The following is a 26645-nucleotide window of genomic DNA, read 5'->3' on the forward strand; positions in this document are numbered from 1 at the left end:
GCTTATGCTATAGAGTGAGGCCTCTTATTGGCTGAGCTATCTTTATCCCAGGATGCACCACCACTGATCACCCAGATCTCGTTTGCCGCTTACAAAGCTTAGACGTGGTCTCAACTTGGCTGGGCTAAGTACTATTTATTTAGGCTTTTTCCTGTCAGAAATTTGCTTAATTTAAACCCAAAAGCTGTTTTAACAGCTATTGTTGCTATTTTGTTGTTGTACAAACGTGTATTGGTAGTTTTGGTAGAGGATTTAGTGTTTTTTCCTGTCAGGGAATGTTTCCCGTTTAACTTAGAGGGGCCTTCCCCTGTTGTTTCTACTACCTTGGTTTTGTGTGTGGGTCAAGTACCCGTTTAAGTTAGAGGGTCTTGACCCTCTCTATCTATCTTCTTCTATAGAAAATTGTTTCTTACTGTATTTAAAAAAAAAAATATATATATATTTTTTAACTTTAAAATATTAAAGTAGGGATTTTGTTACTTGCTGTAACCCTTCTTTTTTGATTGTTTGTAGACAACTGTTTGACTTTGGCTATGTCTAAAGAACACAAACCCTCCGGGTTTAAGAAATGCACGAGGTGTGGTTTCAAAATGTCCATAACGGACGACCACTCCTCGTGCGTCTATTGCTTAGGTGCCAAGCACCTACAAGAGTCGTGTAGTGTGTGCCACGCTTTCTCATCGAGTCCTCCAGGAGAGGAAGAACAAATTAATCCTCAAGGGGTTAATCAAGCCATCCTTCGAGGAGGCTTTATCTTCCTCTCCTTCTCCTTCAAGAAGAAAGCGTTGGCTCCGACCAGTCAGTCGGAACCGACTGCAAAAAGATCTAAGCAGACTTCTCCATCGGCTCCACGGACTTCGGAGCCGAGGGCAGAATGGTCTGCCTCGATGCCTCCAGCCTCGACCCCTCTGGTTTCAGAGCCGAGGACTGGAGCGTCGAGAGGCGGGTCACCCTCATCGGCTCCACTTTTATTGGAGCCGATAAGGGTTACCGGCTCAGACTCTTCCCCTTCGGAGCCGAAGTCCTTATCGGCACCGAGGGGAAATTACCTTGAGATCTCCCTCTGAGCCGATAGTGGTAGAGTCCATTCGGAGCCGGTCCCAGAGCCCTTTGGAGCCGATGGAGAAATCGGTTCGGGCCCGATCGGTATCCTCTAGATCATCCAAGATGTCTGATTCGGACATCGACAGGGTGCTCCTTAGACTCTTCCAGTCTCCGGTGTTCCAAAAGCTAGTTTCGGCTCCAGCCCATTCGGCTTCGGAGCCGATGGTCCACTCCCCTACTGTGGTTCCTCCTCCAACAGCTTCGGCACCGTTGGAGCCGGCACTGATGGAACCGGTGGAGGTTTTAGGGTCGGGCCCGACCCTTGCTCCAACTCCGGCTCTTGGGTCGGAGTTCAGTACACTGACTTCCTCCTTCGGCCCTGGGGGGGAGGCTTCGGGATTGGTGCTTTCAGTCCCAAGTTTCCCTCTTGGTGTGTCGGCGGCGGGAGTGCCGTCCACTGTCGTGGCCACGGAGGTGGGACCCTCCCAGGATTCTGGTGGTCCCGCCTTCAGGGCTATGAGGAGTGCATTAGCCAAATCTTCCTTGGCTACCTCCACGGTTTCCCCAGCGCCATCCCTGCATACGGAGACTGGGTCTTTGGCAGTTCCCCTGTCCTTAGACAGCGGAGCCCCTGGGCCTCAGGTTACCCCCGCTGGGGTTTCTCCCCCTCCTGGAGGTCCTTCTGAAGCCTCTTCGGAAGAACCCCCCAGGAAGAGATCGTGCAAGAGGAAGCACGTTGACTCCCCTGATGAGTCTCTGACATCAGACACTGATCTCGATGATGCAGAGGGGTCCCCAAAGTCGTCCTCGGATGATGTCTCCTTTGCGGACATCCTGGAAGCCCTAAAACAACGAGGCGGCTGGCAGTCCAAACCTCCCTCTGCTGATGAGTCAGTGTTCCTGAAGGCCTTCGGGGCTCAGCCCTCCGCCTCCTGGGTGTCTCTGCCCTTCAATGAGCTCTTGGATTTGATCTGTCGAAGGGCGTGGGAACACCCAGACTCTGTGGAACCGGTGCCTGCTCGTCCGAACAAGTTCCTCTCGGCACCCCCTGAAAAGAATTTTTAACTAAAGGTGTGGCTGTAGATGCTTTGGTGGTGGCATCTGCTACTCAGCAAGATGTAGCAGAGGCTTGGACGTCCGTCCATCCTCCTAATAAGGAGTCTCGGAGCATGGATCGGTACGGAAAGCGCACCCTCAGTTCAGCGGCCTTTACACTGAGGTCCTTGAACTACCTTACGCACTTTACCAGATTTCAGAGGGATCTGATTAAGGAGCTATCTGATACCCTCTTGGGTAACCTGCCTGAGGAGCTGGCCCAGACGGTTGGCTCTCAGCTGGCTACAATGTCGTCCATTTCAACTCGTCCATGAGGCTCATTTCTTATGCGGCCGAAGGGGAGTAGAGCGGGTACAGGCATTGCTCTATGGAGACAAGCCTGGCTCCGCCTGTGTCATTTCGTGGAGGCCTTTAAGTCTTCCTTTGCCGACGCCTTTGATGGGTCCTCCCTGTTTGGACCCAAGGTAAAGGACACACTAACCCGCTGTGAACAGGAGGGTAAGACTCTGACTGCCGAGGGGCACGATTTTCCACTCCCTTTCGGCCTTATCCCAAGGCTAAAAGAGGAGGGAAGATGTGGTTCCGTAGATCTCAGAAGCCTTACCCCGCAGCAGGAGGATTCCCCTTCCAGAGGCAGAGGAGGAAATTCTTCCGGAAGACGCCGTCCCAGAGGCGGCAGAGGCCCTCGCAACACTGGAGACCGGGAGTCCTTTCGTGGCTCTTCAGCCTTTCATCGTCCCTGAGGGATGGGCCGGCTGTCCTGCTCCGGAGCCAGTCGGGGTCGTTCTCGAAGCACCTAAAGCCTGGGAAGGTATCACTCAGGACCGATGGGTGCTTGAATTATCGCCGGAGGTTACTCCATCCCATTCTCTCACCCCTCAGTCCAAAAATCCCGGACCCGCCACCCAGTCAGCGGGATACTGCAGCCTCAGAAGCTTTAAAGCTGCTGCAAAGGAGTCATCCAACCGGTCCCGTGAGACCAGATCGGATTAGGGACTTACTCAAGATTCTTTTTGGTGCCAAAAAAGACCGGGGACTTGAGGCCCATTTTGGACCTCAGCATCCTCAACCGTTCAGTCAAAAAGTCCAAGTTCGGATGGTCACCCTACAAACCATTCTCCCATTGCTGGAGAAGGGTGTTTGGATGTGCTCCATAGATCTCAAGGACGCTTATTACCATATCATGGTACATCAAGCGTCCAGGAGACATCTGCGCTTCAGCCTAGGAGGCAGTCATTTTCAGTTCCGCGCGCTGCCCTTTGGTCTCACCACAGCCCCAGGGTGTTCACCAAGTGCTTGGCAGTCGTGACTGCTCACCTGAGAAGTCTAGGATTCCAGGTGTTTCCATATCTAGACGACTGGCTCCTAACTGCCACCTCCAAGCATCTACTACTGCGGAGCCTACAAGCCACTGTATCACTGGGCAACTCCCTTGGAATCACCTTCAATTGGACAAAGTCTGTGTTGCTGCCATCTCAACGAATAAGATTCATAGGGGTAGAGATAGACTCAAACCAAATGCGGGTCTATCTACCTACAGACAGAATTCAAACCATACAGACTCAAGTTCGAGCCTTACTTCCCAGGTCCAAAGCCCCAGCCAGAATGGTCCTGCAGCTATTGGGATCTATGTCCGCCATGGTTCTTCTAGTCCCCTTGGCAGGTTGCACATGAGAATTCTCCAATGGCATCTTTCAGCTCAGTGGTCCTTTCAGGAACTCCCTCTCAGTCACCTCATATGGATCACGGAAACATGCAAACGGGACCTTCGCTGGTGGCTAGTGCCCTCCAATCTGGATCAGGGACGACCCTTTGTTCTACCTCCTCCGGCGGCCACTTTGACCACGGACGCCTCCCAGATGGGGTGGGGGGGGCATTCCCTGGGCAGGTCAGTCCAAGGCAAATGGCACCCGAAAGAGACTTTACTTCATATCAACATCTTAGAAATGAGGGCAGTACTTCTGTCTCTTCAAGCCCTTCACGATTATCTCCCTCAGGGCGTAATTGCTGTTCACTCAGACAACATGTCAGTTGTCTGGTACCTGAACAAACAGGGAGGGACCAGATCCTACCCTCTTTGCAGAGAAGCCATGAGAGTTTGGGAATGGGCAGTCTCGACCAAACTCTTCCTAGTGGCTACTCAATACCAGGCAAGTCCAATGTGATAGCCGACAGATTGAGCAGAACCATCCTCTCTCCCCACGAATGGTCTCTGAATATGACAGTGGCAAGTCAGATTTTCAACAAATGGGGAGTTCCGTGTTGCGACCTATTCGCGACTGCTCTGAATGTGAAGTGCAAAGAATTCTTCTCCCTAACCCCGGCTCCGGGGAAGAGCCCCATGGACGCGCTAGTCTGTCCTTGGCCCACCGGCTTGCTTTATGCCTTCCCTCCAGTTCCTCTCCTTCCCAGGGTGATTCAGAAGGCATCTCTCTTGGGGAGCAAAATGATCTTAATTACTCCTTACTGGCCCCGTCAAGTATGGTTTCCTTATCTTCGGAAATATGCTCTGGAAGGTCCATGGTTCCTGGATCAGATCCCAGACCTACTGGTTCATCAGTCGGGACTATTCCACCAGTCCCTACACACCTTAAAATTGACGGCTTGGCTCCTCCTCTTCCGACTATAGTTAGGAGTCATACATTGGATCCAGATGTTGTACACATATTGTCTTCGGCCCATAAGTCTGCTACAAAGAAACTGTATTCTAGCAAATGGAAAAGATTTGCTATTTGGGCTCAACTCCGGGGCCTGGACCCCATTTCTATTCCTGTGGCGGAAGTACTAACATTTTTAACTTCTCTTTTCAATCAAGGCTCTTCAGTTTCTACCATCAAGGTACAATTGGCAGCAATTTCTAATTTTCACCAATCGATAGACCCACCTTTAATGAGCAACAGATTGTGTAAGACCTTCTTGAAAGGTGCTGCTCTATTAAGACCTTCGATTTCTAATCCTGCACCTACATGGGATCTCGATATAGTGTTACGTGCCTTGACTTCTTTCCCCTTTGAACCGGCAGCTACATGTGATCTAAAGTTTCTATCATGGAAGACAGCTTTTCTGGTGGCTATTACTTTTGCCAGAAGAGTTTCAGAGCTTCAAGCTTCGTCAGTAAACCCCCCGTACTTGGTTTTTCACAAAGACAGAGTATCCCTCAGGCCAAATCCTTCCTTTGTCCCTAAAGTTTGTTCTAGTTTCTGCTTACAACAATCGTTAGAGCTTACAGTTTTTTTCCCAAAATACTCTAACAAAGCAGAGTTCAAATTCCACACACTAGATGTCCACAGGCAGTTACGTTTTTATTTAGACAGGACCAAACAATCAAGGAAAACAGATCAGTTGTTTGTATCCTTTGCAGACAATAAATTGGGCAAAGCTGTCACAAAGGTCACTATTGCCAAATGGATCAGGGACTGTATTACTCAAGCTTATTTTTATTCTAACAAAGAGCTTACCACCTCTGTCAAAGCTCATTCTACAAGGGCTATGGCTACTTCTATAGCATTTCATTCTAAGCTTGCTATTAGTGACATTTGTGCTGTGGCTACATGGTCTTCCCCGCACACCTTTATTTCCCACTACAAATTGGACGTGGCATCTAGAGGACGAGCTTCATTTGGTTCCACAGTGCTCAGGAGTGTTTTCCAATGAGCCACCCGGGATTTAGGTGCTAGGGGCGCTGTCCCATCAGTACAGAATGTAGGCGAGATAGGATCACATAACATCTTTTAGTTATGTACTCACCATAACTTTAGATGTTTGGGATCCATCTCGCCTACATTCCTAATAACCCACCCTCCTTCCCCCTTCCTTGGAGATCAGAGGATATCAGAAGGTCCGAATCCTGTTTCATCTTGAAACATCTAACAATGTTATATAAACAAGTTGTGCATGTGTGCATGAATGCGGACAAACAAGATCTGGGGGATCAGTGGTGGTGCATCCTGGGATAAAGATAGCTCAGCCAATAAGAGGCCTCGCTCTATAGCATAAGCGTGCCGAGTCAGAGCCGAGGGATCGGCTCCGAGCCCATCAGTACAGAATGTAGGCGAGATGGATCCCAAACATCTAAAGTTATGGTGAGTACATAACTAAAAGTTTTCATTGCTCACTTTGTCCTAGTGATACTGTTTTTTGAAACTGTTCTTGAGAAGCCTCATGCTCAGCCAGCCCTTTTATTTCAGTCTCCTGGTTCTTGCAGTTTTATCACATTTTTACTTAGTTGACTACGAAACATCGACTTTTCAAATGTTGATACTCTTCTAAGCATGTGCTGATAGACTGTCTATGCATGCAAAACTTCAATAGAAAAAATAGAATAAAACATATTTTGTTTTTCTAGTGGCAAGACCCCTGCATCCCCACCTCACCATCTCCTAATTAAGTATACTAACTTTGATATTGCATGATCATGAGAGGAAAGACATATTTCCCTGCATCAAGAACTTTGCGATCTTGTACTCCTGTCGACCATCAATTTAGTCAACCAAATTTTGTTGGTAAACAGATTTTGACCAATAATATGGCTGACTATACCTCCAAATGTGCAGAATTTCACAGAATGTCCGGAGTTTTGCTTTAATTTTGGTCTGTTCCTTAAAATGTGTGATTTTATGGCAAATCATTGAGTATTGAAGTCACTAAATAAGGGTAGGTATTTGAGTTTGTCTTCATATCGTTCAGAAAATGCATGCTATATAAACTCTGTAATTCTAGCAACTTTCTAAAGCTTATAACAACAATGTATGTGAAGTATGTTTGTTAATACAGTATAAATGTAAATTTGCCTATGTCACAAATGATAATTCAGTTAAAGGTGTTTTAAAAATATTTTATGTATCTTTGCTCTTATAAAAGTAGAATATAGGGTGAAAAATCTTTTAAATGCATCAGTCTTTGAAAATTCAAAGAATAGTTTGCAAAAGTTAGTTGCTGCCTTACTATTGCTAATCTCTTGTGTGCATTTGATCTTAGATTGAAAGTTATTCATTTAAGGTTTGGCTACTTCCATGCTTTATTGTTTTCTTATTGCATTTTGTTTTAGTTTTTTTTTTTTTTTTTGTTTTTTGTTTGTTTTTTTTTAATTCAAGAAGTCTTTGCTAGCGTCAGTTAGAAGAGAATTCTTTTGCAGACAGTGACTTATCATCCAGCTAATTAGTGGGGTGAGCATTCCTCATTTAAATGCACATATTTAGTGGCATCTGCGAAGACTGGTAGAGATGGGTGAAGGCTGCCAGCCTAGCCAGATAGAATTGTGCAGATAATTCTATCATTTTTAAATATGAATGTTGAACTTAACAATGTGGCAACATTGGCATCTGCTGTAAAGAAAGCCAAGTCAAGCATTTCTTGTTGGTCCTTTGAAAGTAAAATTATTTCATCACTGCCTTTGATGTTTTACAAGTCTGCTCCAGTCCGGCTAGATGAAGGCTTCCTGCCTATTGTTTTAAGGCTAAAGTTAATTATCAGAATTTACATGTGGAATGCCCTTTATTGCTGTAAGTGTAAAAGAATGTAAATGCAGTTTTTGTCTGAAAGTTTAGACTTTGTTTTTCTGTGATGTCAGAACTGTACTACTGATTTATTTTAAGTATTTCTGTGTAATTTTTGAACTTTTGACTAGCACTGTATAGTAGAAAGTATTGTCTTGTGGTTTTAATTATTTATTATTAAATATTTTAAAACCATTTTAACTGTGGCTGGTTTGTGTAGAGATAATTTAAGCTCTTTAGAGTACTTGTATGCCTTTGGTAAAACTGTACATAGCCACTCTAATAAGCATTGACTGTAGTCACACTTACCAGTTGGATAATAATATTGCACAGTAATAATTGGACACCCTTTTAAGGGCCTTTGAGTAGCTGATAAATATTAGCTGGGTGGTGGCAGTAATTACTACTGTATAGTCTGGGTAAAAGGGGCACAGCTGGCGAACCTGTGCCAGCCTTCCCCAGAAGTGTCTATGTGGTTGTGTAAACTCTTATCTCAGTGTGTGTGTGTGTGTGTGTGTGTGTGTGTGTGTGTGTGTGTGTGTGTGTGTGTGTGTGTGTGTGTGTGTGTGTGTGTCAGCTACTTGGGCAGGGACATGAAGCACTGGTTGGACAGAGAGGGTGCTGGAGATTTTAGCTTGCCCAGCTAGGCTGAGATCTGGACCCTATAGCTGTGCCAGTGGGGAGTCTTATTGGGTACCTGGGGAGCAACCAGCCCCCGGACTGACTTGTGATCTCTGTATGCTCTTAAGGTAAATTGCACTTTACTGTGTGTATTTATCCTTTCCTCTCATATGAGATGCCCTCTCTGGTATTAGTGGTGAGGATTGAGGCTCCTTGATTGCTGGGCCACTGCACGGGCGTCACAGCATCTTTATTTAGCTGTATTGCTTCTTTGATTTGCTGTTCTCTGCCTGACTTTTGCTAATTTGTCTGATTTTTCCCATGCCCCCACCCTGCCGCTGTTATACTTTTTAAACTTGGTGGGTTTTGAGTTGTCTGCCCCCACTATAAATCTGATTCTGGACACTCCTCCCAATGTCATCTCATCAGCTCATTCTACTGAGCACTGGGAAGGCCTTTCCCGTTAGTTTCTTAAAACTTGAATTCTCTTCTGTTTTTTACCTTCCCACTTAAAAACAAATCCTATATATTTAGCTGCTTTTGCTGTCTGTCCCTCTTCCTACTTTAAGAACATGCAGGAAATAGCTAAATAAGTGTTCATTTGCATTTAGTTAGCTGCATTTGTAACTGCTTGTTAGCAACCCGATTACATTATAACTGTTATTTTAAGCCTCTTGGTTTTGATTTAAGTACTTGGGCTTCAAATTAGTTATCTTTGAAGAAGGTTTGTGGTCTGCACTGTTGGCATTACTGTCTAGAACATCTAGTTTGCATATAGCTGAACGCTGCTAATCAAGTTCCTTGTTTTACTGACCTATTCAATATAGTAGTCTCAATTGTCCGAAATAATTGGGGCCTAGGGTAGTTCGGATAATCAAGCATATAAATGAACCAGATAAAAACTTCTAGAAATGTTTGTTTTTGATGAACATTAACCAAGAAAAATAAAACAAATTTAGTGCAAGTACAAAGTGATACTGTATATTATAGTACAAGCTCAGAAAACATGCACAAGCAAATACGTATAACGTTTACATTTTCCGACTTTATGATTTTTTCCTACCCAAAAACTTTGGAAGGCTGCGTTCAGATAATTGATGTTTCGGATAATTGACATTCGGATAATCAACTCTGTACTGTATTTAACTTTCCCTCACACCTCCCTAGTAGATAAGTAGCCATGGATATGCACTTCCCAACTCTCTCTCTGGCCAGTCTGGTTGAGATGGGGTATTCGGAGGCATTATAGCAATTGCTTCATATACACTGACAACCTACTAAAACAAAGTATGCGAGAGGTGTAAATACACTTTAATTCTGGAGGTAAAACTCTCATACAACCAAAACTAATCCTATAGAGGTTGTTGGTGGCACTTGCACTGTAGTTACTGCACAGGTTAAAGACCCTACACACAAAACTAGTTGTAGCCAAAGAAACACCAAAGCATGAAAAGTGCACTGAAATACACAGCAAGCAGTATATTAAAAAAACTGGTGTGACAAAATGAGGTACTGCCAGCACAGCTCGCTGGAATTTTGTAAATAATGATGTCATTTGTGAATGTCAAACTAATTTATACAAGATGCTGGTGTTACAAATGTATTAGAACTGTATGTCATGTGTATATCAAACTTATTTGTATAGATGTTTGTGTTGAAAATGTATTTGTAAAGTGCTTGTTTAAAATGTATCCACAGTGTGCCCTACGGGAAAAGAGCAGAAATGCGCATGCAGTATTGTAACTTCTTAAATCTGTATACTTTTAACAGTGGAAACTGGAATACAGGTAGTTAATCTCAGTCCAGCAAACCTTAGAAAATAGCTGAAGTTACTTTATAGGCTAGGCCATAAAGAGGCTGTCTCACAGGATTCATTGCAGCCAGAAACAATTTCTGTACTAGGAGGCTTTCTGTATTGTCTTTGGGGTGAACTAATTGCTACTCTGAAAGCAGGAAGGAATGCACTTGTTTTATGATTTCCAGCACCTGCCTTAAGATCTGAGCAAAAGCCCTTGTATGTGTATTTTTACAGGTAGGTGCTGAGTCCTCTCAGCTTTAGCAATGTTTTTTTTTTCCTGGGAACTAGAAGTCAGATAACAAGAAGTGATGTCCTTCGACAAGCTATCTCAGCAGTAATATTTTAAGAAGTATCTTAGTGAGACAGAGCATTCTATATTCTGTCTTGGACCTGACAACGACAAGAGGAACCATTCACCACATCATCTGCCTTGCTCTATCAGTAAGTTACTAGAGTATAATAATTCTCTTGGATTCAGTCAGGAATATAGTGAAGCTTAATTTAGATATTTTTCTTTATTTATCTGAGCCTGTCCTGCAGTGTTGATATTTCCTGTGTTTTGAACTCTGATGTCACTGTGAATATATACTTAGTATTTTCTTGATCTTTTCTTTATTAAATATATTTAAGCCTTTCACTGTGGCTTTTCTTTGTAGAAATATTTAAATTCTGAGAGTACTTTCATATTTATTTGGTGACATTGTGTGGACCACTCCTAATAGCCTTGCTCTTGGTCAGACTGCCATTTGTATTAATATTAATGTTGCACAGTAGAATTTAACACCCTTTAAGGGCCTTAAAGTAGCTGTCAATGAGTGACTGGTTGCAGTGGTAACTACCTTATAGTCTGGGTGGAAGGGGGTAAAGCTGTGCCAACCTTTCCCAGGTTGTCTGTGTGTGTGTCGGCTACTTGGGCAGGGACAAGAAGAATTGGTTGGGCAGAGAGGGTACTGGAGGTGTTGGCTTGGTCACTCAGCTGAGATCTCAACTCTGTAGTTGTCAGTGGGGAGTCTTTTTGGGGATCTGGAGGAAGAGGGAGAAGCCACGACTGACTGTGGTCTCTGTGTGCTTTTAAGGGAAATTGCAGTTGATGCAGAGCTGCATCTGGAAATACTGTGTGTACCTGTTATCCTCCCATTGAATGTCCCCCCACAGGTACCACTAGTGAGGATTGAGGCTCCTTAATTACTGACCCAGGGGTGAGATGTCCAAGTCACATATTGCTTGGCAGTGGTGGGTTGTCACAGCAAGTACCAACTGACAGCGTCAAACTCCACACAAGAGTCTGAATAATTTTAGCAATATGAGTTGTAATCATTTTGCTTTCATCTGTTAAACATATATACTTCATGAGAAACAGCGTCCACTACTAAGAACCCAGTTTAAAAATCCTTAGTGACATCACTAACAGTCAGTCAAATCCTAAAGACAAAGTACATTTTAAGAACACGTGCATTATAAGAACTGATGATGATACATGAAATTCATTTTTAATATCAAAAATGTATATATAATGAAAAAGTATCTTTATCTGCCCTCCGTTTAAGAAAGGTAAATTAAAATAGGTAAAATAGAAATGTTTTGTTTATTCCAGGAAAAAAAATAAGTGGCTTTCAACTTAAACTGCCGCACTGCTTCCTTGAATTCCAGTGTGATCTCTCAGGTACAACCCCAAGGGTGGTAAAAACTCTGTTAATAATACCAAATAGAAATGCCTGAAAGTTGTCACATTCTGTAGATTGTTTATATAAATCATTGTTTGTGTTTTTAGCACAGATGTCAAGTGTTCATAGATCCTTTTTTCTTAATGCACAAGCCGTTTTACCCATGTGAAACACAGGACAAGATTTACAGTTTGCCAGATGTACTATTCTTGTCGGACTACAATTACAATTAAAGTGACATTTATGAATGGTATTGTCTTTCCCACCAAAGTTGGACACATTTGTTATAACATTATCAGTTATCACATATTTACATTGTTTACAAAACAACACATCTACTTGACCTGTGTACTGATTCAGTAGTAACATCCAACCTCTGCATTTTGTAAATACTTATGACATTTTTGGCAGTCTGGTACACCAGTCTTGGCAGTTCACTGAGTATTTTGAAAACAGAGTTCAGCTTTAAAATAGGCCGTGGTGGTGCAGAGGTTAGCGTTGTCACCTCACAGCAAGAGGTTTTCTGGTTCAATTCTCAGCTGAAGCTCCTGTGCGGAGTCTGCATGTCCTCCCTGCACAGTCGAGTGAGTTTTAAAGACATGCAGGTAGGTGTGTGTGTGTGTGTGTGTCCTGTGAAGGTTGGGAGCCAGGCTGACAACTTGAAACTGTAAAAACATCACTGCCAAATTGATCTGTGGAACGGTGATCCACTGTGGTGACCCCTAACCGGGAAAAGCCGAAAGACATTGCTAGAATTCAACTTCAGAATATTCCAGTTGTTAATAATGGGTTTTAATTGACTAGTCCCACTATTGATCTGAATCATAGCTTTGTCAAATCCTAGATCATTCGTCACTTCCTTACTGTCATAAGTGCTGGAATTTGCACTAGTTTGTAAAATTTTTTTTTTTTTTTTAATCTGAACATTAATAAAGGTGTATATTGGTGGGCCCCTTCCGAATGTACTTGTGATCATAATTGTTCAAGAAGTTTCAAGAGTTAAGCTCGGTCCTTGAACATGTCAAGCAAAATTTCTACTTTGCTATTCAAGATATCCCTGTCTGATATTATCCTAGCTAATTTGATAAGTTGTCCATTAACGAGACTTTGCTTTTGTGTAAAAGGGTGATAGCTGTAAAAATTTAAATAACCATTACTAAAAGTTTGCTTTCTATAAATAGTTGATACAAAGCAGTTTTCAGTCTTTTATAATGGTTGTGTCAAGAAAATTGATTGAATAAAAAGCAACAGTGTGTGTGTGAATTTCCATAATTTAGTAGTGAGGTTAAAGTATTCAATAAACTCTTGCTCAGTTCTGTCCATATAATACAAGTTTCATACAAATAATGAATGTATAAATTACAGTGGTGAAAAATTCACTAGGAAAAAAACCTGCAAATTTTCCCAGGCATACGTTACTAAATTTGCATAGGTGAAGGCTCAAGAAACCTCCATCGCTACACCTCTCACTTGTCTGTAAACCTATGTATCAAAGTAGATAAGCTTTATCCAGAATAATATTCATAAAATCCATAATAATCAAAATATCTTTAGAACTTAAAAACTGGCAAGAGGAGAGAAACTTGTGAAAAAAATCCAGCCCCTCTGACTTAGGAGTAGAAGTAAACCGGTCCTTGACATCAGTGGTTACAAAAAACAAATTTGGACCCCATAGGTGTCTGTTCGTACTGCCCAAAACATCCCATTAATCCCTTAGCATGTGTGGTTGTACTTGAAAAATAGGTTTTAGAGCCCCATCCACATAAACTGCTAAGAAGTGGGGTTTGGAATTTTGAGTCACCACAGTCGGTCTAAAAGCATTTTTTGCATGTTTTTATGCACCTTGGGGATTCCTAATCCACTCATTCCAGCCATTGTTTTGAGTTTTTAGTAATACACAAAATTCATTTTTTATTATCAGTTCCTATAATGAATGTTTTCTTATGGTGCACATTGTCTTTAGGATTTGATTGTTACTGATGTTATTAATTAAGGATTTGTAAAACTAGGTTATTTGTAGTGGATGCTGTTTCTGATGAAGTCTATATGTTTGGTAGATGAAAGTAAAAATTACAAGTCATACTACTAAAATTATTCAGACTCTTGTGTGGAGATTTTTTTTGTTGCCAGTTGGTACTTCCTTTTTACACTGCTTGCTGTGGATTTTGGTGTACTTTACATGTTTTGGAATTTCTTTGGTTTGAGTGCCCAACGCCATCCTTTTTCTTTTGGTTCTTTTATAAAACTACTAGTGCTGAGGCACATACAGGTAATCTTCCTAAAACATTAAGGCCTGCACAGTATAGGCAAAGAAAGGGTGCTCAGCCAGCACATAAACACTCCGTTAAAACACCACCTGCAGCTAGACAAGTTAAACCAGTGCACAGCCAAATTTCCTGGTCATTGGTGATTCCATGGTGAGGCACACTGATGTCCCCCTCACTAGACTGAGTAAGGAGAGTCATGGTTAGCTTCCTTTCCGGGCTAGGATCCATCACATTACACAGGTACTCAGGTCATTGAACAACAGGTACCAGTAAGACTGTGTCATAGTCCATGTGTGTGTGTTAATGACTTGAGACGTACTTCCCTTGACTGTATGAAGCAAGATATGATTGAGCTTGCTGATTTTGTCTTGGGCAGGTATGAGCCTAGCATTGAGCAGCATACTGGCTTCTAAAAGGATGATGCCATGTTACCAAAAGAAAATGATTGATTTTAACAATTGGCTTAGCTTCTGGTGTCATCCTGAGGCGTACAGTATTTGATGGCCTAGGAGGACATGGTTGACAGACCATGGTGCTTTGCCAGGGAGGGTCTGCATTATCACCTCTAGAATTTCAGATACTGGCAAAGAGCTTTTCCACTCCCATAGTGCCTTTTTTAGGTAATGCCAAATGGATAAACCAACAGAGTTAACCAAACCTGTGAAGTAATATCTGAAGATGGTTCTGCTCAATGCTAGAAGTCTTAACAAGAAACTCCATTCCCTGCAAGTCTTCCTCTTCCTGAAGAGTATAGACATCCATGTAGTAATGGAGATATGGTTTAAAAGTCGAAGTGAATAACCCCAGCAATGCAAGGTCATAATACCTTTCACACCTTTACACCAGCTACTGCACAGGAGGGAACTAAAGGTGAAGGATTCTCAGTCTATGTTAAAACCAAACTTGCAGCAGACTAGTTAGTGTTTGACCCACTGGAACTTGTACATGTGCAACTCACCATAAACAGGGTCTTGTACCATATCCTTGCAAATTATAGGTCCCTCCATGTTCCAGGAAACCCATCTTACCTATCTCACTGTACTGCAGTCCCTCACTGTTCAACCCAATACAGTATTCATAGAGTATCTCCATTGCCCCTCTATAGATTGGGAATCCTGTACCACTTTTAGTGCACAAGAACAATGATTCCTAAACCTTTGGTAATACCATCATCCTGGAACAGTTGGTCCATTCTCCTACCAGGGGTACAAACATAATTGACCTTGTACTCATGAACATGGAGGGGCCATGTTGCTCGCCCTGTGTAAGGTTTTTGCTTGTCAGATGTGACCATAAGGCAGTATTACTTGAAATAAAAATTAAATGCAGGGGTCCAGTGAAACCAAAAACCTTTAAGAACTATTTCAAGGCTAACTTCTGTACTGACACCTTGGCTAAATTCCAAGCACCCCCATACCAAGTAAACACCATAGCATATGCAAAGCTATTTACAAAATGTTTGTACAGCCATATTGATAGTTGTACAGAGGGACATGTACCCACTCTTAAGAATAAGACAAATTCAAAAGACAAGCCACCCTAGTGGAATCATAATATCAACCCTTTATGCAACAAAAGGAAAAAAAACTTGACCAAGCATAGGAGGAAAAAAGCCATGCACATTAAAGCCCCCTGACCAATCTAAATAGGCAGTTAAAGTTAATGCTTCAAAGGCTAAATTTGAAGAAAAATAGTTTCTCCGACAAAAGACAACCACAAAGCTTTCTACAGCTATGTACATAACTTCAGGGGAAATGCACAATGGGAAGAAATTACTGTAAATGGCATTACCCACACTGAACCTAATGGTCATTGCCAACCTTTTGGCTGACAGGTTCAGCTCAAACCCCCCCCCCCCCCAATAGTCGAAAGGAAATACCGCATACCACAATCCCCTCAGCCATTAACAAGTGAGCAGGTCATCAGTGCTTTCCAAGACCAAAAGCACTGCATTGATGGGCCCTGATGACCTCTTGAGATGTTTATTAAATAGCATGAAACATGACCTGTCTGGTCCACTTGAATCACTTTTCAGTTAGAGCCTTCAGGCAGGTTTTGTGCCCAAGGAATGGATGATGGTTGCAGTCTTTCCCCTGCACAAAGGAGGTCTAACCACTGATTCGGCTAACTACAGGCCCATAAGTCTTGCCAGCCTTGTATGGAAGGCCTTGGAAAGAATCCTCATGGACATGATGAATGATGACATGGGTAACCTGCAAATGCTGGACCCATCATAGTTAAGCTTTGTGAAAGGAAGGTCATGCCTGTGAAATCTGGTGGACTTTTTTGAGATGGTCACCAATGCATTTGATGAAGGTAAGACTCTGCACACAGCTTACCTCAACATGAGCAAGATTTTTGCTACAGTACCCCACTCGAGCATTATAGACAAGTTCACTAATTTTAGGTATAAACCCTTTTATCACCTGCTGGATAGCCAACTAGGTCATTGATGGGGCCCAGTAGGTCAGAATAGGCAAGACCACCTCCACCAAGAGGCTAGTCACTAAGTGTCCCCAAGGGCTTGGTACTGGGCTTGTTCCTTTTTGGCATCCATTTCTCTGAAATGGAAGCAAAAGCTGAAGGTTTAAGGTTGGTCTCTGACTAACAAATAATGCCAAGGCCATGGTTTTTAACTCTATGCTAAGAAATGTGTAATTGTTTCCTTTGGGAAGTAAACCATACCAGCTAATTAGCATGTTAGTAATACACCTCTAAGAGTCGACTCAGTGGTCAAGGATCTGGGAACGCATGCAGACAGTAGCCTTACCTTCAACACCATGTGGACAGAGTGGTGAGGAGTACTTTTATGTATTACAGCTTATAAGTAAGGGCATGGCATCTAGGTCTAAAGAGGTCATTATCTCACTGTACCCCACCCTTATCATACAGATCAGTACAGTACTCTCTTTGGTATGTATCTGACCAGGCATATGCAGCAACTAGAGTGACCCCAGAGGTTGATTATAAAAAGAATACAAGGTATAACAAACCTGCATTATGCAGAGCACCTTATGTCGGCTTACAAGGCATTCACAAACCCCACACTTAAGAATGTCCTACATATTCATAAGTCAGAGTGCCATAAATACAAGGTCTAGGGGCATGAACATTGTCTGTGACTTGAACAGAACTTGCTGGAGAGTCAGATATGTCCCAAAGACTGCCCTTCCTAAGGAATAGGCTTCCCGTCTATGTGAAGCTAAGTTTGTCTATTACCCAGTTTAAACGCAACCTAGACCATTGATGGGAATAGGAAATTTACACCGTGCCTGGCACCCATATCCCATATGAACAGAGCTTAGAAATGCCTGGCCCTCAATGTCCTGTTTGGATACAAGACATAATTATGCTTTTGGGAAAGGTTGGTTAGGCCTAGAAAGGACTGTAGCCAAGTAACAATATGAATCTGTGTACTTTTTAATGCAAGTGAGCTAGCTACAGTGGCTTGCATGTCAGAGAGTTCAAGGGCAATTACAGACCTTATGGAGGTTAAACCACGTGTGTTTCTTGTGTTTGTTAAACTTTCTGGCATGGTGACTGAGTGTTGAACTATCTGCCAGAACAATATTTGCAAAAGTGAAGAAATTGCTATACAGAGTGTGAAAGTACAGAAGTAGAATTCTTACTGGAAATGTAGCTCATTTGCACCCCTTGGAATTTTGTTTTTCATACATTAGGCTGAACAGTTGGATTCAGAGATTGTTTGTCAATCTAGTTGGATTAGCTGAAAAGTTGGCAACAGTTATGCACACCATTCCCGCACTTTTTGGGAAAGAAGCCATAAAGTTATGTAACTTTTAATTTTTCTTGGACCTGACAGAAGAGCAACATTTAAGGGAAAATTTGAGTAGTTAGTACCAGCCGCTTAAGAACTTGATGAGGAGGATTGATTTTTGGAAGGTTGCATAACATGTTTCTTTTCTCTCTTTGGTTGAGTATGCTGGAATCGTACCTCTCAACTGTCCAGATTTTTGCAGAATGTCTAGATTTTTGCCTTATATTTTTGGTCGGTTCCTCATAACATTTGTGGAGCTGATGCTATGATACTATCCATGAAAACGCTAAGGACGCGACTCTAGTAACTCAAGTCTTCGTCTACAGACAAGTGTTTTTTTCTTGGGGTTTTTCTTATCTTTTTGGGTTAGTAGTCCTTAAGTCTCATTAAGGTCTTTTAGTGTAATTCCTTATAGGTTTCCTCCCCTCCTGGTACTTTACTCTACTTTGTCTGTCAGGTTCCTGCCCTTTATCCCATGCCCCCCCCCCCAGCTAGTTATTTAAAAAAAAACATAAATTAGTCATTTAACCTCTCATTTTAGTCCCTTCTGTAATCTAGTCTAGAGTCTTTTCCCTCTTAGTGTGTTGTGTGTTCTGCCTGGTCAGTGTGTGTGCCTTTGGCAGTATGTCAGACAACCCCTCTGGCTTTAAAAGATGCTCCTCATGCCGTCGGAAGATGCCTCATTCCAGCTCGCATGAGGAGTGGGTTTATTGTTTAGGAGAGTCCCATGAGTGCAACATCTGTGCCAGATTCAATTCAAGGGCTTTCATGGAGCTGAGAAACAAATTGCTTCTGAAAGGGTTAGCCAATTGGTGGTAGTTTGGCTTTGGGCTCTCCCTCCTCAGCATCCCAGGATCCTAAGAGGTCCTTAGCTTCTTCTAAGGGATTTCCTTCAGAAAAGCCGAGGCTCTCTGATTCAGGCTCTTCTGCTCAGAAGGTCTCAGATCAACCTCTCTGATCTGAAGCCTCGATGCCTTGGAGGTCTTCAGATCTGACTCTGCGCAAGGCTTCCCTGGATCCGACCCATTCGTCTGATCTGTCTAGTGCGCACTAGTTAGTGCCGCATTTGGATCCGATCATTATCTCTGATCCGGTAGTCATTAGTGGCTCCCCTTCATTATCTAGGTTATTGGATCAGATGTGCTGGAGTAGGTCCCCTTCCCGGGCCACAGGACATTGTCTAGATATCCAGCTAAATTAGGACATTCCTCTCTATCGTCCAGGTCTTCCAGAAGTTTACCACCCACAGATATGAACAGGATGAGGAGTTTCCTCAAGGCCCAGATGGAGCTGGGTTTGTTAACGTCTCCAGCTCCGTTGCCTAGGGGGTCTTTCTCCATCCACAAGAATTCACTCTACTCTTCTGACCCATTGGAGTTTGGAACGCCAGGATCAGGGCTTTTCTTTTGAGAGGCCGACTGTGTGTCTGGTATCCCTCCCTTCCTAACACTGTCAGGGTCTCTCTGGTGGGTTCTGTTCCGTTACTCTTGGAGCAGTCTGTGCTGCAGTCCAGTGAGGTCAGTGCTGACTCCCTGGGGATAGAGTCTGGTCCAGAGTTTTTGGACTGTTCCCTTCCCTTAGGGGCATCTGTGCTGGACAGCTTGGAGCCGATATCGTCTGGAGGGTTCTCTGCTGTGTCGAGGTCCCTCCTCCCTTCCTGGGCAGCTACAGCAGCGGGAGAGGAGAGGGGAGCCTCTTCCAGCCTGTTTACCTTCCGGGCAGTAGAGAGGACCTTTTCCATCTTGGCAGTTGCCTCTCCTTCAGCTCTAGGTCCTCCCCAGCCCCTTTCAAACTTTGGTGATGAGACCTCATCATCTTACAGGGTCAGCCCCCCTGGAAGTGCATTCAGACGTGCACTATCCCACTCTGGGTCCCACTCTCTTCAGAGTCCTCCCTAGAGCCCACCGTGGAGGAACTCCCTCAGAAAAGGGCATGTTAGAGGAGGCACTTGGACTCCCCTAGAGAGTCCCTCTCTGAGGACATTGATTTCAAGGAGGGAGACTGGGCCATCAGGCTAGCACTTGAGGAAGTGTCCTTTTGGGACATTCTCGAAATTCTCAGAGGCAGTTGGTCTTCCCTCACCCTGTCTTCAGAGGAATCTGTGTTCCTTTAAGGCCTTCGGGGCAAGCCCATCTTCTACCTGGGTATCTCAGTCTGCTGAAGAGCTTGTAGAACTCCATCTCTGACAGGGTGTGGAAGGAGCTGGACACAGTAGAACAGGTACCCAAAAAGGCAGACATTCCTCAGTCCCCCAAAGATGAGTTTTTTTTTTTTTTTGGAGTAAGTGCATGCCCGTTGATGCCATTATGGTGGCTGCTGCTACTAAAAAGGAGCTAAATGAGCAGAGCTCCTCAGTCCATCAACCGAATAGTGTCTTGGGCGCTTTGCTGTTTTGGAAAGCACATGTTTGCCTCCGCTACATTCGGACTGAGGGCAACCAATTGCATGGCACATTTCACCTGGCTTCAGCGGGTCTTGGTATCAGAACTCACCACTTCCCTTACAGAGATGCTGCCTCTGGAGAGTCTTAAGGTGGTCTCTGCTAAGATGTACACTCTGACTGCCCTGACTAATGTCTCAATGATGTTGATCTTCCATGTAGCAGAGGCCACGACTGGCACAGGAATCGCCATCAGACTGCATGCTTGGCTTCACCTTTGTGGGTTTACAGAACCCATCAAGGCATTTTTTACCAATGCCCCCTTTGACGGTTTGACCTTGTTTGAACCTTCTGTCAGAGACATTGACCTGCAGTAAGCAGGAGGGTAAGATTCTGTCCGCAGTTGGTATCAAGTTTTCTGCTCCCCAGTGATCCTTTTCTAAGAATCAAAATACTTAAACAACAATGGGACTACCACGGCAATGCACATATATTTAATAAACAATAAGCAGTAAATGGATAAGCGCTTTCGGAGATGCCTCTTTCATCAGATCAGTACAAAAATATAAAATCAGTCTGCATATAAATACACTTGAAAAACCAATTACATTAATTAAAACCTTTTAACCAATTAGCATTTTCTAGCCTTTAAAATATGTTTTAAAGGTATAAAACCATTTAAGCCTAGTGGAACATTAGCTCTCAAACCAGCTATTCAGTGGGTTTCTTTAACTTCTGTGGCATTCTTTATATCACTACCTCTAGGTGCAGGAGTGTAAATATCCAAAGCCATAAATTTAAAATCATGCTGTGTAAATTCATTAATGTGTTGAGCTACTGCAATTCTTTGCACATTTCTCCATATATCACCCATATACTGTAAAATACATTCCTTTAGCATTCTATTAGCTTTACCAACATGAAGTGCATTCTGAGCAGATTGGTATATAAATCACATTTTTAGTAGAACAGCATACGTAGTGTAAACACTTGCATATCCTTTTAGTAACAGTATGCTCAAACGCATTATCAGTCTTAATATACCTGCATGCCTTACATGCTTTACATGGATATGTACCTGATTTGCCACTATATAATTTACCTAGGTTATTCTTATCACCAGGTCCTGGTCTATAACATAACAGGCTCTTTAAATTCTCTTGTAACTGAAGTTTGGCACATCACCTAGACGTAGGTAGACCTTGGTATTCAAAGAATACTGGAGAGTCAGTTAATGAGAGACCGAGAAATATATGTAAGGTTAGGATACCCTTTACTTTTAGTTCTGATTAATACTGATTTTAAATTTATAAAGAATATAATACAAAATAACTGGAAGATATTAATGTCTGATGACAGGATGAAAAATATAGTAGGGGATGTGCCAAACTTCAGCTGCAAGAGAAATCGTAATTTAAAGAGTCTGTTATGTTATAGACCAGGACCTGATAAGAATAACCTAGGTAAATATATAGTGGCAAATCAAGTACATATCCATGTAAAAAATGTAAGGCATGCAGGTATATTAAGACTGATAATGTGTTTGAGCATCCTGTTACTAAAAGGATATACAAGTGTTCAAACTATGTATGCTGTTCTACTAAAATGTGATTTATATAGCAACCTGCTCAGAATGCACTTCTTTTTATGTTGGTAAAACCAATAAAATGTTAAAGGAATGTATTTTACAGCATATGGGTGATAAACTGAGAAATGTGCAAAGAAGTGCAGTAGCTCTACACATTAATGAATTTCCACAGCATGATTTTAAATTTATGGCTTTGGATATTTACACTCCTGCACCTAGAGGTGGTGATATAAAGATAGCCACAGAAGGTAAAGAAACCCACTGGATAGCTGGTTTGAGAGCTGATGTTCCACCAGGCTTAAATGGTTTTATACCTTTAAAACCTATTTTAAGGGCTAGAAAATGTTAGTTGGTTAAAGGTTTTAATTTAATGTAATTTGTTTTTTCAAGTGTATTTATTTGCACACTGATTATATTTTTTGTATTGATCTGATGAAGGAGGCATCTCCGAAAGCACTTGTCTGTTTACTGCTTATCCCCAATGAGGCATAAACTGTCAGTGGCCACCAGTTATACCCTCAGCCTCTTTCAGGATCGCGGCATCATGGTCAATCTGCACAAATGCAATCTTTCTCCATGCCAGAACCTAGAGTTTATTGTGGTTCAACTGGTCACTGTATTGGAGACTGCAGAAATACCCCTACACAGAGTTCAACTTATTCTTGATGAAGTATATTGCTTGCTTGTTCTGGAGCGTCCAGCAGCCCACCTAATTCTGCAAGCATTAGGCTCGATGGTGGATGCCATCCATTTAGTGCCACTCGCCAAGTATCACATGCGGGTTCTGCAGTGGACCTTGGCAGTTCAATGGTCTGCTCAGGTCCATGCCAGTCAGGATGACTCGTGTGCAGAAATCACCTTGCTTGGTGGCTTCAGTCTCGGACTTGACTGTCAGCAGACCCTTGTCTTCCCCGCCCAAGGCCGTGATGACCACTGATGCCTCCCGGGGGGGCATTTTCGGGGAAAGACTGTTCAAGGCATGTGGCCCCCTACAGAGACCAAATTGCACATAAACGTCCTGGAGTTAAAAGCAGTCCTAATGTTGCAAGTTTTTCAGGAGTGTCTCCCTGTCAGGACTATAGCAGTTCAAACGGACAACATGGCGGTAGTCTGGTACATCAACATGGAAGTGGGAACACGGTCCTATCCCCTGTGCCAGAGAGGCCATGTTAGTGTGGGAATGGCTGATGTATTCCCGATGCTTTCTTCTTGCAACTCGCATTCCTGGCCGTTCCAAAGTGCTGGCTGACAAAGTCAGCAGGTCCATCTTGAGTGGTCCCTGAACCCATCAGTGGCACGTCAGATATTCAACCGTTGGGGTCAACCTTGCTGTGATCTTTGCCTCCCCAGTCAACCACCAATGCAACAACTACTTTGCCCTGATCCCCTCAATGGGGGAGTCATCCAGGCATTCTCAGATTCATGGTTGGCTGTTGGGACTCCTCTATGCTTACCCCCAACTCCCCTAATCCCCAAGGTCCAACAAAGCCTGCTGACTGGAGACCCTTCTCATCCTCATTGCCCCCTTTTGGACTCTGAAATATCCTCCCTGGATATTGGATCCCTTCCTGGATCTAATTTTCCATCCCTGGGGGTTTCTTCTTCCCAGCCTACAAACCCTTCGTCTTACTCCTTGGTTTCTCCAGTTCCAGTAATCCTTTCTTAGTCCAGGCTTCCTTCTCTCTGGTCAAAAATATAATCTTAGCTTCTCATAAACCTGCTACTAAGCAGGTGTACTCCAGTAAATGGAAAAGATTTTCTATCTGAGCCAGACAACAAAGTTTAGATCCCTTCTCAGCCTGTATTCCTGACATTTTGTTCTTGGCTTCTCTTTTTCAGGAAGGTGCTAGATTCTCCACGATTAAACTCCAATTTGCGGCCATTTCTAATTTCCATTTGAATGAGGGTGCCACCTTTTCTTCTAGATTATGCAAAGCCATCCTCAAAGGAGTCTTTTCTTCTTAGACCTGCTGTCAAGGATCCCTCCCACCATGGGATTCAACTCTAGTGTTGCAGTCTTTGACACAAAAGCCCTTCGAACCGGCTGCATCTTTTGATCTTAAGTTTCCCTCTTGAAGACTGCTTTTTTGGTGGCAATTTCTTCTGCCAAGAGAGCTTCCGAGTTGCAGGCTGTCAGCATTAAACTCCCTTTATGGCCTTCCATAAAGATAGGTTATCCCTTAGGATGGATCCATTCATTCGTTCTGAAGGTGGCTTCGGAGACTAATATCAACCAGTCCATTCAACTACCAGTTTTCATCCCTTATTATTCTAATAAGAGGGAGTATACCTTACATTGTTTAGATGTCCATAGGCAGATGCACTTTTATCTTAAGAAGACTGAGGAATCCCTGAAGTTGGACCAGATTTTTGTGGCCTTTTCTCAGGCCAGAAAAGGCCTGGCTGTCACTATTTTCAGACTGATTGCGAGCTGTATTTCCTACATTTATGACAGCAGGCACATGGAGTTATCCAGACCAGTTAAAGTTCACTCCACTAGGTCTGTGACTACGTCGTCTTCCTTCTTGGCTAAGCTTTCTTTGGATGAGATTTGTGCCACTGCTACGGTCTAACCCCCACACTTTTGTTTCACACTACAAGTTGGATTTAGTGTCTAGGAACAGGACTTCCTTTGGTTCCTATGTGCTCTGGCATATCCTTCTCTGAGGCTACTCAGGGTTCATAGTAACTGGGAACTCTGACCCATCCGTGATGAATAATGACATGGATAGCATCAGATAGTTATGTACTTGCCACAACTTGGAATCTGTGCTATTCAGTGTGATTTTTCATCACGTTCTCGTCCTCCTTCCCCCTTCTTTCTGAGAACCTGGAAAAAGTGGAGGGAGTTTTTCTTCAAGATGGTTAGTATCCTGGGCAGTCCATACTGCTTTTTTTTCTTTATCCAGGAAACTCAATCTGAGGGTTACAGGTCAGCAGGGGATTATGGGAAGGAGAGGAGCTTGAGCTCTAGATCTGTCCATCAGTTGCCAGTTTGTATCTGAGGTTGGATCCCAGACCTATCCATTATGAATTATGACATTGGATAGCGCAGATTGCAAGTTATGGTAAGTACATAACTCTTTTTCTGGCACATCACTGAGGAGTGAAATCAGTAAATGTTGACATTTGAGGTTCAGATTTTTATAGTCCTCAAGAAAAGATTTTTTTCCTAGCACCTTTCTAGGTTAAAAAGAGCAGTGTTAAAAAAAAAATCCCTATTTTTGGACCTTGTCCCCCATTATTTTTCACTTTGTCCAGATTTCTTGCACCAAGAGGTTGAGAGGTCTGCCTGGGGTGAGCCTGAAAACTGGCCATTCAGATCACTGCTCTATCCTGTGACTTGCGTAAGGAGCAAAGATAAAGCATATATATATATATATATATATATATATATATATATATATATATATATATATATATATATATATATATATATATATATATATATATATATATATATATATATATATAAGATATATATATATATAGAGAGAGAGAATACAGATGCTTTTGCCCAGTGAACTGAAGAATAGAACCAAGGACCATGACTTTGGTGAGCAACACGAGACTGTAATAAAAAAAAATAATAGAATAATTAGTAGCATATGATGATTATTCAACCAGATAATGTTATCAGAAGCTATTGAAGTTTGGAGATCCAAGTGAAGTAATTGCTGCACAGTTAAAAGAATTGAACTGATGAGAAAAGTGTGTGTAAAGTAATGTGAAAGTCAAATAGCAAACAAAAAAAAAAACGAGAGAAGCAGGTGGTGGTGTAAAAAGTAAACTTTATGGAAGAGTCAAATGAAGATCCAATATGGAGGTCAGAATGATAACTTTTAATTGCACTAGGGTAGGCTTTAGATGTAAGAGAGGTGAAACTGCCAGCTTTTAATCAGTCTTGCAGAATACCTGCAAAATCAAAGAAATCTGTTCAAAAGAATCCGCTTATTGTTAAACAGAAGTATATAACCATGAACTGGCTGTGGGCTCGAAGTAAAAAGACCTTACTTGCACTGAAATCTGAAAATGCACCAGAAGCAGTAGCATGAGAATTCTGCATGTTACTTTGTAAATGTGTGCAAAGTGGGCCATAAATGGTTACTATCTCAACTTCATACACAGAATTTGTAAGCATCTGTCCTGCAAAAAAATACATGCTATGTATGCCATTCGTTTAAAGGAACGAATGCTTTGCAACTGAAAATTGGCAGTACTGAACATTTCCGAATTTATTTATCAGAAATTGTTCGAGGCCTCTAATATTTTTGCTGGGGGTATGGTCACAGGTATAGTAGTCTATCATTTGAGGAAAATTGTGTTCGTGTGGCAGCTTCAGCAGAGTCGTCGTCTTAAGTTGTTTAACACCAGAGCGACACATACAAGTGCCCACTCTAAGCTGCAATGAGTTCCTGTTTATGTTCACTTTCTATAATACACAGATTTAGCATTGTCACTGTTTTGATATTACAGTGATGTCTTCATTATTGTATCTGTTTAATTAGGACCTAAAAGCATTATAAATGTCATGTCTGCAAAGCTAATGATCGTTACGTAGTTGAATAGCTTCTGTCACTCACACCTTCTCTCTGCATGGAGGTTTGGTGCTTTTGTATGTAGTATTTACAGAACGTGGGAAAGTTCTGGAAATCCTAACATATCGTTGTCATTTCACATCTCAGAGAAAGGTGCTGAAATGGCCCTTGTTACCATGTAATATGCTTCTGACTAAATATCTGAGTAGACAAACTTGAGTTATATGCATGTCAGTCCAGCACAAGTAATAGCTTCAACAGCATAAAACACTTTTATTGAACTGTAGTGTACTACAACTTAACAGCAAGTTAAAGTGCCCAGCAAGTAATTCAGATATGTATGTGATATGCCAGCATTTCCCAACTTTTACAGCACCTTTGACTCTGAATCAGTCTAATTTTGCTACTTTCAGTAA

General features: G+C 42.5%; 1 protein-coding gene across 1 annotated transcript in view; it reads left to right on the forward strand.

Moving 5' to 3' along the window:
- POLR3B (RNA polymerase III subunit B) overlaps positions 1 to 26645 on the forward strand; it is a gene marked incomplete in the record, with an annotated part of 1742661 nt that overhangs the window by 79323 nt on the left and 1636693 nt on the right.

The sequence above is a fragment of the Protopterus annectens genome, chromosome 11.part0, assembly GCF_019279795.1.
Source record: "Protopterus annectens isolate FY-2018-M chromosome 11.part0, PAN1.0, whole genome shotgun sequence".
Lineage (NCBI taxonomy): Eukaryota > Metazoa > Chordata > Ceratodontiformes > Protopteridae > Protopterus > Protopterus annectens.